This window comes from Bison bison, unplaced genomic scaffold (assembly GCF_000754665.1).
Source record: "Bison bison bison isolate TAMUID 2011002044 unplaced genomic scaffold, Bison_UMD1.0 scf7180017864194, whole genome shotgun sequence".
Lineage (NCBI taxonomy): Eukaryota > Metazoa > Chordata > Mammalia > Artiodactyla > Bovidae > Bison > Bison bison.
This window is the reverse complement of record NW_011494766.1, coordinates 81268-93608: the sequence shown is the minus strand read 5'-3', so window position 1 is coordinate 93608 and position 12341 is coordinate 81268.

Sequence of the window (12341 nt, the reverse complement as noted above, 5' to 3'; positions counted from 1 at the left end):
GTTGACTCATTGGAAAAGACTCTGATGCTGGGAGGGATTGGGGGCAGGAGGAGAAGGGGACGACAGAGGATGAGATGGCTGGATGGCATCACCGACTTGATGGACATGAGTCTCAGTGAACTCCGGGAGTTGGTGATGGACAAGGAGGCCTGGCGTGCTGCAGTCCACGGGGTGGCAAAGAGTTCGACATGACTGAGCGACTGAATTGTACTGAACTGAACTGAATAATTAGTGATGTTGAGCATCTTTTCATGTGCCTCTTGGCCATTTGTATGGCTTCTTTGGAAAAATGTCTGTTTGGGTCTTCTCCCTATTTTGTGTTTGGGTTTTTTTTGGTTTTTTTTTTTTTTTTTTTTAAATTAAGCTTCGTGAGCTGTCTGTGTATTTTGGAGATTAATCCTTTATCCATTGCTTCATTTGCAAATACTTTCTCCTATTCTGAAGGTTACCTTTTCATCTTGTTTATGATTTCCTTTGCTTTTAAGTTTAATTAGGTCCCATTTGTTTTTGTTTTTATTTTCATTACTGTAGGAGATGGATCAAAAAAGTTCTTGCTGTGATTTATGTCAAAGAGTGTTTTTCCTATGTTTTCCTCTAAGAGTTTTATAGTGTCCAGTCGTACATTTAGGTCTTTAATCTTACGCATGCATCTCTACTGGGGCTATCCCTATGATATAACAGCTGGGTCACCTGTGTGAGCATTATGGAAGCCCTTCCAACAGTTTACAAAAGTGACTGGAACCAATTTAAATCCCTACTAGTAGTGCTGGAGAGTCCCCATGTTCCATATCCTCATCAAGATTTGCTATTTTCAGTATACTTAATATTAATCAGTCTGGTAGGTATCTTAGAGTTTTAATTTGCATTTTCCAAAATTACTAAGAAAGTTGAAAGTGAAAGTGAAGTGGCTCAGTCGTGTCTGACTCTTTGTGACCCCATGGACCATAGCCTACCAGGATCCTCTGTCCATGGGATTTTCCAAGCAAGAGTACTGGAGTGGGTTGCCATTTCCTTCTCTAGGGTTATCTTCCCGACCCAGGGATCCAACCTGGGTCTCCTGCATCTTAGGCAGACACTTTACCATCTGAGCCACCAGGGGAGTCCTAGAAAGTTGAAGACATTCTCAAATTTGGTGGGCTTGCTTTGGTGAAGTATATGTTCAAATGTTTTGCTTATTTTTCTTTTGAACATTTAAAAAAAATTTTTTGCACCTTCCTTGATAAGTTGAATTATATTCAAAGTAACAATTTCTTACAAAAGACCCCACCAGAGTGCTTCCCTTGGGGCTGGTCAGGAAACAGAAAATCCCCAAGTTACCTGGAAGGAGAGAGTTTAATACAAAGAATTATTAGCTAGATACCCAACTGTCGTCTCTGTAAGTAAATATCAGGCCAAAAGAAACCACTAAGGTCTCCTGGAGTAGCAGCTGCAGGAAATAGTTACCCGGACGCGCCTCCAGGGACTGGAGGGAAGAAGGGAAATGTTGACGCTGTTAAACTCAGAAGCCCAGAGAAGGGGCCTGCGCCCAGACTGCTGAGCAGGAATTTGAGTCTCTGAGGAGGAGACGCAGCCAGCTGGTGTTTGGTCTCTGAGAAGAGGCGATAAGGCTACTCTCATAAGTGCTGGGAAAGCTCCATACTGGATCTGATTGTTGGTATGAGAACAAACTCACCCTGTTGCAATGAAGTGCTTGGTGTCTTAGAGACTGGAAGCCGTCCTAAAGGCTTAACGTCTCCTCTTCCAGCCTCGCAGGATCCCGCTAGCGCCCCCTATTGACGTCTGTCAAGCAGAGTCGGGTTTTCCTGTCTGGTGCCGTCATCCCAAATGGGGGAAGAGTGAGGTCAGAGCTGAGAAGGTGAAGGTTGTTCAGTCGTGTATGACTCTTTGCGACCCCATGGACTGCAAACCCCCCAGGCTCCTCTGTCCGTGGGGATTCTCCAGGCAAGAATACTGGAGTGGGTAGCTGTGCACTTCTTTGGGGAATCTTCCCAACCCAGGGATAGAACCCAGGTCTCCCACATTGCAGGCAGATTCTTGACCGTCGGAGTCACCAGCGAAGTCCTAAAGGAGCTTAGTACTTGTCAAGAGAACATGAAAACAAAGGGTGTGGAAGGTACAGCCAACGAGGGGCTTGGATCTAGGCTGGAGATGTGTAATAGTTCAGAGCAGCTAACCTTTAGGAGTTCAAGTAGCTGACCTAAGAGTGTACTTACCACATGCCCACTGCGTAAGGCATCACCTATGCTACATCACAGTTGCAATCCACGAGACCTCAGTGTTTTCCTTCGGCCTAATACTTAGTTACAGACAGGACACTTCTGATCCTCACACCTCATCTCACAACGGCCCCTTAGGATGAGAGCTCTCACTACTCCCACTGAAAAGGTGAGACCATAAAGGCAAGAGAGTTGAAATCATCTGCCCAAGGTCATACAGCCAGGAGATGCAAGTAGACTAAATATGTAATTCAGATTCATCTAACTCATTTTTATCTTCATATTCAAATCCCAAAATAAAGGGGATTTACTGTAAAACTATACAGAATTATGGTAGATGAGACATGAAAATTAATAGCAGGTGTCCTGACTTCAGAGAACTTTTACAGTCATCAATATTTTCTGGTCATATTAGCTCATAAAAATATGGCAGATGGCATCAATATCTTTCCTTCTTTACTTTTTTTTAAGTCTTTATCTGTTTTTAGCTGGTATTTTCAGGCATCCTTGTCACTGCGGTGAAAAACCACACATTCTATTGATGTGTCTGAAATTACTTTCACTGACTGGTGCTTTGATTTCTATACTTTCGCAGATGGTAATTGGGTGAGAACAGTCCTTCTTTGTCTTTCCTAGATTTGAAACCTAGACCCAAGCTGCTCCCAAAGCTATAACCAATAAGAATACTTCCTGGTTTGTTCCTTGGCTGCACGGGATTGAATGCAGTTGAAGTACCTGTAGCCCAAGCGAAGGCACTTTCTTTACCTTGGACTCTTCCTCTACATGCTGATCAGCTCTAGGTTTGGAAAACCTATGAGAACTTGTCTGTTTATTCTGAGACAAAGTGTCCAGTGTGCTAAAAATCTGACTTCTTTTAAAAGATGAACCTGTGCAGCAGTCTTGTGGAGTTAGGGAGCCTAGCTAGGACTCCCTGGACAGCCTCTGACCTCGGATGCTGTGCAGTCGCTCCCAGCCACCTCAGCAGTGTCTCCTGGCCCCGCCCTCTCCCACTAGCTGGCCCTCCCCCTGGCAGCCGGATGCCAGTAGCAAGGGCTGACCTGCTGCCAGGGCACCTGGTCTGGGGAAGGAGGGCCGCTCAGCCGGCTCCTCAAGGTGCTCTCCGTGCAGCCTCCCCTCAGTCTCTGACTTGCCAGCAGCCCGCCCTGCATTGCTGTCCTCTCCCCACTGCAGTGAACCGCCACAAACTCGGCGCCTTCAAGGATACAGATTTATCGCCTTACTCTTCTGAAGGTCAGACATTCAAAATCAGTCCCAGTGAGCTAAAAGCAAGGTGGTGGAAGGGCTGTGTTCCTTCTGGAGGCCCTGGGGAGACTCTGCTTCCTCTCCTTTTGCAGCTTCTAGAAGCCCATGAGTTCACTGGCTGGTGCATCACATCTTCTCCTCTGACTCCAACCCTCCTGCATCCCTCTTATGAGGACCCTTAGATCATATTGAGTCCCCCAAAGAGGCTCAGGTGATTCTCCATCTCACGATTCTTAGTTTAACACATCTGCAAAGTCTCTGTTGCCACATAATGTAACATACTCATAAGTTCCACAGACTGGGCGTGGACATCTTTGGAGGACCACTATGGTACCAGCCTGTGCCCCAATCCCCACCCCAGTCTCTCTGCTTTCCTCCTATTTCTCAGGACTAAATGCCTGTTGTGTTTGCCAAGGCTTTCACCACACTGGCCTCCCTTCTGCTCTGCCTGCTCTCCCACACGGCATGCCTCAGCTTTGGGCAGATCATGCCTTGCCCTGCCTTCAGCTTTAGTGACTGAGTTCTTTTGGGAAACAAACTGGCCTGGGTTTGAAATTCCAGCTCTGCTACTTCCATACTGTGTAGGCTTTGTAACCACACTTGAGTTTACCCCTTTCCTTTGTCCTTATTGGGGTCTGGAGGCCTATACTACTTTTTAAAATATTGAAATATAGTTTTTGTATTAATTTCAGGTGTATAGCAGAGTAATTCAGATATATATAGTGGTGATTTAGTTGCTGAGTCGTATCTGACTCTCTGAAGCCCCATGTACTATAGCTTGCCAGGCTCCTCTGTCCATGGAATTTTCCAGGCAAGAATACTGGAGTGGGTTGCCATTTCCTCCTCTAGGGAATACACACACACACACACACACACACACACACACACACACACATGCATACATACACGCATATATCTTCCCTGCTGGCTCAGACAGTAAAGAATCTGCCTACACTGCAGGAGACCCAGGTTTGATCCCTGGGTCAGGAAGATCCCCTGGAGAAGGGAATGGCTACCCACTCTAGTATTCTTGCCTGGAAAATCCGATGGACAGAGGAGCCTGGCGGGCTACAGTCTGTGGGGTTGCAGAGAGTTGGATACAACTAAACGAGGAACACTTTCATATATATGTGTATATGTGTGTGTATCTATATCTGTATCTATACATCTCCAGTTTTTTCAGATTCTTTGCTCTTATAGGTCATTCAGAGTATTGAGTGGAGTCCCTTGTGCTGTACAATAGGTTCTTGTTGGTTGTCTGTTTTTGTATACTAGTGTATATATGTTAACCCTGAACTCCTGTAATTCATCCCTCTCCCCCTTCCTCTTTGACGTAACTACAAGTTTGTTTTCTGTGTCTGTGAGTCTTTCTGTTTTGTAAATAAACTCATTTGATTCTTATCTTTTTAGATTCTACCTATAAGCGATAATCACATGGTATTTCTCTGTCTGGCTTACTGGACTTAGTATAATAACCTCTGGGTCCATCCATGTTCCTGCAAACGGCATTGTGTTCTCTCTGTAAGCCATGCCTCTCACAGGATAGACTATGACTAGCTAGGCAGGGGCTGGACTTTTCTGTCTGTCATGTTCTTTTTCAAGTTGAATCCAGTCCAGCCGTTGTTGATCAGCCCCATCCCAGCACAGGGCACACAGAGGCGAGTGAGGCATGGTCCCTGTCCTCAGCAGACACGCCACAGACCAAGGGACACACAAACACATTTCAAAATAAAGTGGCAAATGCCATAGTTGCTTGGTGAGATCAGGAAAGATTTTTGGATTTAGGGACACTTGAGCTGAGTGAGGTAGGAAATACTGTTTCAGGAAAAGGGTTTTGGCTTTTTCTATTCATCAATTACATCACCACCCAAGGCATTGGGCCAAACCATCATCAGCAGAATTTATGCTTGAGTGTTTCAGAATAATAAGAGCTTCAGCACTCCGTTCTTCTAAGCCCAAGCCTGGCACAGCGAGAGCTTTTTCTGGGGGCCTGGCTAATCCCAACATGCTCTGCTCTTCCAGAGACAGACCTGACATAAATTTAAAGGAGCTCCATGACTTTGCGGCCCAAGCGTCTTGGCCAACACAAGGGGACTCCCGCCAACAGGACAACAGCCGTGTGATGAAGCACAAAAGATGTCAGGCTGGACTGTAGATCAGCGGCTTTCTGGCTTTTTAGATCTTGACCCCTTACAGCAGTGTTAGAGTCCTACCTCTGTCAATCCTGTGTGTTCAGGCTTTCTAGAACAAAAGAGCCCCGGGATGGCGAAACCTTGGGGTGAACACAGTAACAGTAAAATCTCTGAAGGTGCTTCAGTCAGCCGACGTAATGGCCAGTAAAGGCAAATCCCAACACAGTTCCTCCGCTACACTAATTCATGCATCAGTAGGAGCGACAATCTGGGACCAAGACCGACGAAGACAGCACGGATGCAGTCATGTAATGTGGACTCATCCCGGGAAAGCTCTGGGGACCCTGCATCTCCTGCGCGCACATTCTCAGTAGAGGCTTTGCGATGCTGCCAAGGCACTGGGTGGTTGCCAGACTTCTTGATGGAATATAAAGTTAAAGCCCTGAGCAAAGTCTAATAATGGCCTGATATTTTAGCTTATGTAAATCAAGTTTTAGTTACCCTTATTTTTAAACTGTGTTTATAAATAGTCCTGGTTGTGTAGCAAAATGAAAATCTATGGGCTTGTGTCTGCTGTCTCCAAAGACAAGACTTTGACCCTGGGATTCATGTATAATCCATCCAGGAAAGCCCATGCCACGTATAGTGGACTCAAGGCCACACCCTAAGAAACACTGCTCCCGAGAAACCAGTACCCATGCCTCGCCTCCCCGCCCCATAGATGTGCTTCTCCAGGCCCTCTGTCCTGGGCTTCCCTGGGGGCTCAGACAGTACAGAATCTGCCTGCACAGAAGCTGGGCAGTGTCTAAAGAAGAAAAGAATAGTGCTCCAAACTGTATGAAAAGGAGGAACCTGGAGGCATATCCAGGCAGTGGAGGGACAGGGTCCCGGAGAATAGGACGAAGGTTAAGGTACATCCTGTGAACTAAGATCTGAGTTCACAGAGTGGCAGAAAATGAAAGCTCATTAAGGCCCAGGAAATCACTCAGCCTTGACCCTCCCCCTTCACAGAGAGAAAGTGACTTGTCATCATAAAAAATAGAGACGATAGCACCTGCCTCTCAAGATTGCTGTAAATTCAGTGAGAGGATATGCGCAAAGCATGTGTATCAACCGGGCTCAGAGAAAGCATTAATATGTGCTTTCTGGTCAGTGGCAAAACGAGAACTAGGTCCTCTGACTTAGAGGAAGTGCTCTGTCTGGCTGCCAGGAAGCCCAGGCACACAGGAAACTCGTAACAAAGCATCAGCCAAGTCAAGAGTGCAGTCTTGGACCCAAGCTCTGGTCCAGTCAGAGCGACTGTGTGTGTCTCTGTTTGGATAGCAGTGATTCTCAAGCCCAGTGTATGACTCCATCCTCTTCTTGGGTCCTTAGTTTTGATTAAGCTTTCGGATGGCTAATGTTAAGTCCATAAGTAATTTTCAAAAATGTATTTATTTATTAGTTTTGGCTGTGCTGGGTCTTCATTGCTGTTCGCGGGCTTCCTCTAGCTGCAGTGAGTTGGGGCTACTCTGGCAGCGCGCGCACTTCTCACTGTAGTGGCTTCTCCTGTTCAGAGAGCAGGCTCTGGGGCACGTAGGCTTCAGTCATTGTAGACCAAGGGCTCAGTAGTTGCAGATTCTGGGTTTAGTTGCTCCGAGGCATGTGGGATCTTCCCCCAACAGGAGTTTAACCCATGTCTCCCATGTCTCCCTCATTGGCAGGCGGATTCTTATTCACTGTACCCCCAGGGACGCCCCTGTAAGTGATTTTTGTGAAGAGCGGTGAGTGAGTAATACATCCCTTCAGTGCTTGCTGAAACGTGTCCCCTCCTTCCGGCAACTGTCATTGTTTACATCAAAAATGGGCACTTTGTCAGGTTGCCTATGTCCTTGGTTCTCCCACCTCTGCCTTCAAACTGGAGCACAGCCATGAGCAGATGTTACGTTGCAGTCCTCGTTCTGCCTCTCAGTGGCTCATTATCCTGCTGCTCTTAGTAGGATTAAGCTCCCCGAGGACAGGCTCTCCTGTGTGTTTTCTTGTACCGGCAGTTTCCCCGGTTCCTGTAACATCACCTTGCACACGGCACACAAGCAGTGAACATGCTTGTTAAACTGAGTTTGAAGAAAGACAAGTGATTCAGAGTCTGGAGTCTGAGAATGCTTTTAGTCTCTGAACACAGTCAAGTTCTCTTCTCAGCTCTGGCCCGGGCTTGCAAATCATCTTAGCCTTTTTCTATCTGCTTGGCTTTCCAGTTATTAATAGTTTCTCTACGGAACACATTATTAGATTCTTTTATCCACCATTCTATTTTTCTTTCATTGAAGTTCACATTTCTTGTGCACCCATTAATAACTTTATATGACATATCTTTCCCAATTAACACCCAGTTTTTTCGCTGCTTTTTGATGTGAGTGATAAACTGAATTCAGTGGCAGCTAAGAGTTTATTTACTAGAATTTGGGGACCTGGATCATCTTCACACTATTGAAATCATATTTATTCAGACCCTCATTTGATCGGTTTTTCCTCTCTTTTCATATCCCTCATGAATTGCTTGACTTTCTTACATAGTACAGATGCTATGAGATACTTTATTGTCATTATATCTCCTTTGGTCATTGTTCTGATATCTTATTTTTGAGCTGGTAGCTTATGGAGTTACTTGATTCCTGGCCTTGGGTCACATCACGGTGTTTTAGAACTGTCCAGGGATTGTCAAACCACAGTCCCCTTAAGTGTAGAAGAACAATGAGAGCTAAAAGCATAAGCCTCAGCTGCCCCACTTTCGTTTGTTGTATTTATTTATTTATGCATCTGGGCAAAGTATTCTGAAACATATATATGTGTATATTTCTGAATATGTGTATATATGTTTGTATACATACGTGCATTCATGTACACATACACGGGCTTCCTGGGTGACAACAATGGTAAAGAATCCACCTGCCGGTGAAGGAGACAAGAGACGCAGGTTCGATCCCTGGGTTGGGAAGATCCCCTGGAAAAGGAAATGGCACTCCGCTCCAGTATTCTTTTCTAGAAAATCCTTTGAACAGAAGAGCCTGGTGGGCTATAGTTCACAGGTCTGGAGAGAGTAGGACAAGACTCAGTGATGAAGCACATAAAAACGTGCATACACACATCCTCAGGCGTCCACGAAAAACTCTGATTTGGTTCCATCGTGTGGCTGATGTTTCTCACACAGCCAAAGGCAGAGTGTTTTGAAGGCGCACTTGGATTCACTTTGCCAGTGAAATGTGTGTGGTGGGGGCAGGTGTCACGGGCAGGCAGGAGCATTTGAGAGGCAGCGCTCAATTTGTCAGGCTTTTTTCTCTGCCACAGCAGCCAGTGATTATCGCCTGCATAAGATAAAGGGATGCCACAAGATTGAAGCAGACTGGACTGGGGACCCATCTCGGAGAAGCACCAAACCCAGAAGAGACCTGATGTGGGCCAGAAGCACACTCGTGTGAAACCACTGAGATTTTGTTTGAACGGCCAAACTTCACACATCCTGGCCGTTACCCTTACAACAGGCAAGGCCAAGAATAGAAGGCCAAGGAGAAGATGTTGAAATGACCCAGTCTAGATGAGCTGGAAACAAGGCGATGACCAGAACCCAGGACTCCGTGCTCCTTGCTTTGCGTTCATCCTCCCCCATGCTCCAGGTGCCTTTACCTGCGGTAGAAACAGCACGCTGCAGTGGGGGAAGCTCCTGGATGAGTCATGAAAACAGTAAACAAGTTTAAAACCATAATTTGCCCCACATTTTACTGTCTTGCAAAATCGCCCCTCCTTTACCTGTCAAGTCAGAGATGGATGGGATGGAAGGAAGTCTTAGTGAATTGCAGCTCTGAGTATCATCACCCATAATCATTTTTGCAAATAATCCAACATGCTTGGGACTTGAATAGGCTCTGGTGTCTCTGGAAATACTACCATCGCAGTGAAAGATGTATATAAAGGTATTTCTTCGAATCCCAAATTATTCACCATATTACTGAAATATGAAAGTGAGTAGTTAATAAAATTGTCAACATTTTGAAGGAGCCATGAAATATTCTTACTCCATCTGGTTTTATGCCTGCTCTCTCCCCTCGAGGTCTGCATAAAGCAGACAGGATCCATCTTTCATTGCCTGGTAACTCTGGGATTTACAGGATAATAGATGCCCAACTGCACATCCCGTGACAATGGTTGCTAGACCCAGCACTCAGAAGGAAGGGCTGCAGAGCAGGACTCAGTATTTCTTTCCCTGATACTCAAGAGTCCTCTTCAAGTGGAAAGAAGATATCTCTGCTTGGACAAGTTTTGCAAACTCTTTGTGATTAATGGAAATTAGGAACATGAGAATTAATGTTCTTAATTAATGTTTTAATTTCAAAGATTTTTTTTTTCTTAAGTTACAGCACAAATAGAATAGTTAAAACAAAAAAACTCATGAAAACTATGCCCTTTATGACTGAATCACAGAGCTACAAAAGATTCAAGATCCCTAATTTGAACCCTTTCTTGTCAAATGCACAGCTAAACATGAATATGACTCCTCCACACGGGTTGTTGAAGACTGTGTAGACCCAGCACGATGCGCCACGCTCCTCTGGGCCATATGATTCATCGCACAGATGGGCACACTTTGGGGAGTGGAGCAGGGTGGTGGGTGCCCTGGTTGACTGGACACACACCACGGCTGTCCTGGGCCGGTCAGGGCGTGGTGTCGCTCTCCCGGTACACACCATACGTCAGGTTGCAAACAGTGCTGGTGGATTCTGGCTGGCACTGCTCTGGCTGGCTGGGGTCTCCGGTGGGTCTGTGGGATTTCTTAGTTGCCCTGCAGCATGTGGTATCTCCCTGGACCAGGGATCGAACCCGTGTTCCCTGCATTTAGATGGGCCACCCCATGTACAAGGGCAGCTGCTAGTTTTGGTTTAAGACAGTGGTTCACATGCATGAATCAAACCCTCAGTTGCCAGATCTTCCCATTTTTAAAAGGAAATGGATAACTACATGTGCCAATTCCTTCAAAAGCTCAAAATACCATAAAGACCAAACACATCCGCAGAATTCTCACTTGGGGTTCACCAGTTTTTGACCTCTGTCTTAACGGCAGAGGGAGCTGTCATACCGGAACACGCGAAAGGCCTCTGGGGGTGAAGCAAACCTGTTGCTTTACACGCGCTTTTGCATAAAAGGTAAAGAACTGGAAGATTTACACAGTTCCAAAAGTAATGGATTCCTCACTACATTTTTAAAAATTTATTGATGCATTTAATTTTTTAAATGATTTGTTTTTTCAAATGTTTGGTTGCACCAGGTCTCTGTTGCTGACCACAGGGTTTCTCTAGCTGAGGTGAGCGGGGCCCACTCCTCATTGTGCTGAATAGGCTTAGTTGCCTCGTGGCACTTGGGATCTTCCTGCACCAGGAATCGAACTGTGCTCCCTGCATTGGCAGGCAGATGCCTATCCACTGAGCCACGAGGGAAGTCCTCATCCCTTCAATTAAAAATGACAACAGAATATGCCTAATAGTAAATCTAGCTGTGCTTTTTCTGAAGTTCATGATTCTTTGTAAAATCTCTTAGGTGTTCGTACTTGCTTGGCTCATTTTATTGGGCAAACCAGTATGGACCTTAATCTTCATTCCTGCAGGAGTGTATAGGAATGAAATAGTTGTCTTTAATCATATAGAAACACCTTTCCCTTCTCACCGTTCTCCCTGGCTGCCAGGATGACTTTCTCTGCATTACATCAGCCAGAGTTGTGTCTCCTGGCTCCCATGAGCTGCAGATCATGGGGGAGGGGACTGGGGCATGATGACTGAGAGCGGACGTGACCCCACGGGGCTGGGTACACCATTGCCCCAAACCAAAGGAGGGGTCTTAGTCAGGGAGGAGAGAGGAATTGGTGCTGGATCAATCAGCAGTGTCTCCCATTAAGGGTGCCATTCATTCATTCACTCTGTAAACATGTTTTGCGCGCTTACTAGCTCTTGGGACACAGGATTAAACACAAGAGGCACAGATCTCTGACCTCTCCCACTGAGCTGACACTCTTGCAGTGAGGAGCATTTTTTAAAAAATAATTTTATGTATTCATTTATTTTTGGCTATGCTGGGTCTTCGTTGCTGTGTGAGCTTTCCCTAGTTGTGGCGCGTGGGGGCTACTCTCTAGTTTGAGGGCACCGGCTTCTCACTGAGGTGACTTTTGTTGCAGAGCACGGGCTCTGGGGCACGTGGGCTTCAGTAGTCACAGCTCCTGGGCTCTAGGGCGCAGGTTTAGTAGCCGTGGTGCGCAGCCCTGGTTGCTCCGAGGCGCGTGGGATCCTATCGGTTAGGGATGTGGCCCACATGGCCTGAGTTGGCAGGCGGAGTCTTTACCACTAAGCCACCAGGGAAGCCCAGCAAGGAGGATATTTTTAAAAAGTAAGCCAGAAGGAAAAACACCAATACAGTTTAATAACGCATATATATGGAATTTAGAAAGATGGTAACAATAACCCTGTATATGAGACAGCAAAAGAGACACTGATGTATAGAACAGTCTTATGGACCCTATGGGAGAGGGAGAGGGTGGGAAGATTTGGGAGAATGGCATTGAAACATGTAAAATATCATGTATGAAACGAGTTGCCAGTCCAGGTTCGATGCACGATACTGGATGTTTGGGGCTAGTGCACTGGGACGACCCAAAGGGATGGTATGGGGAGGGAGGAGGGAGGAGGGTTCAGGATGGGGAACACATGTATAC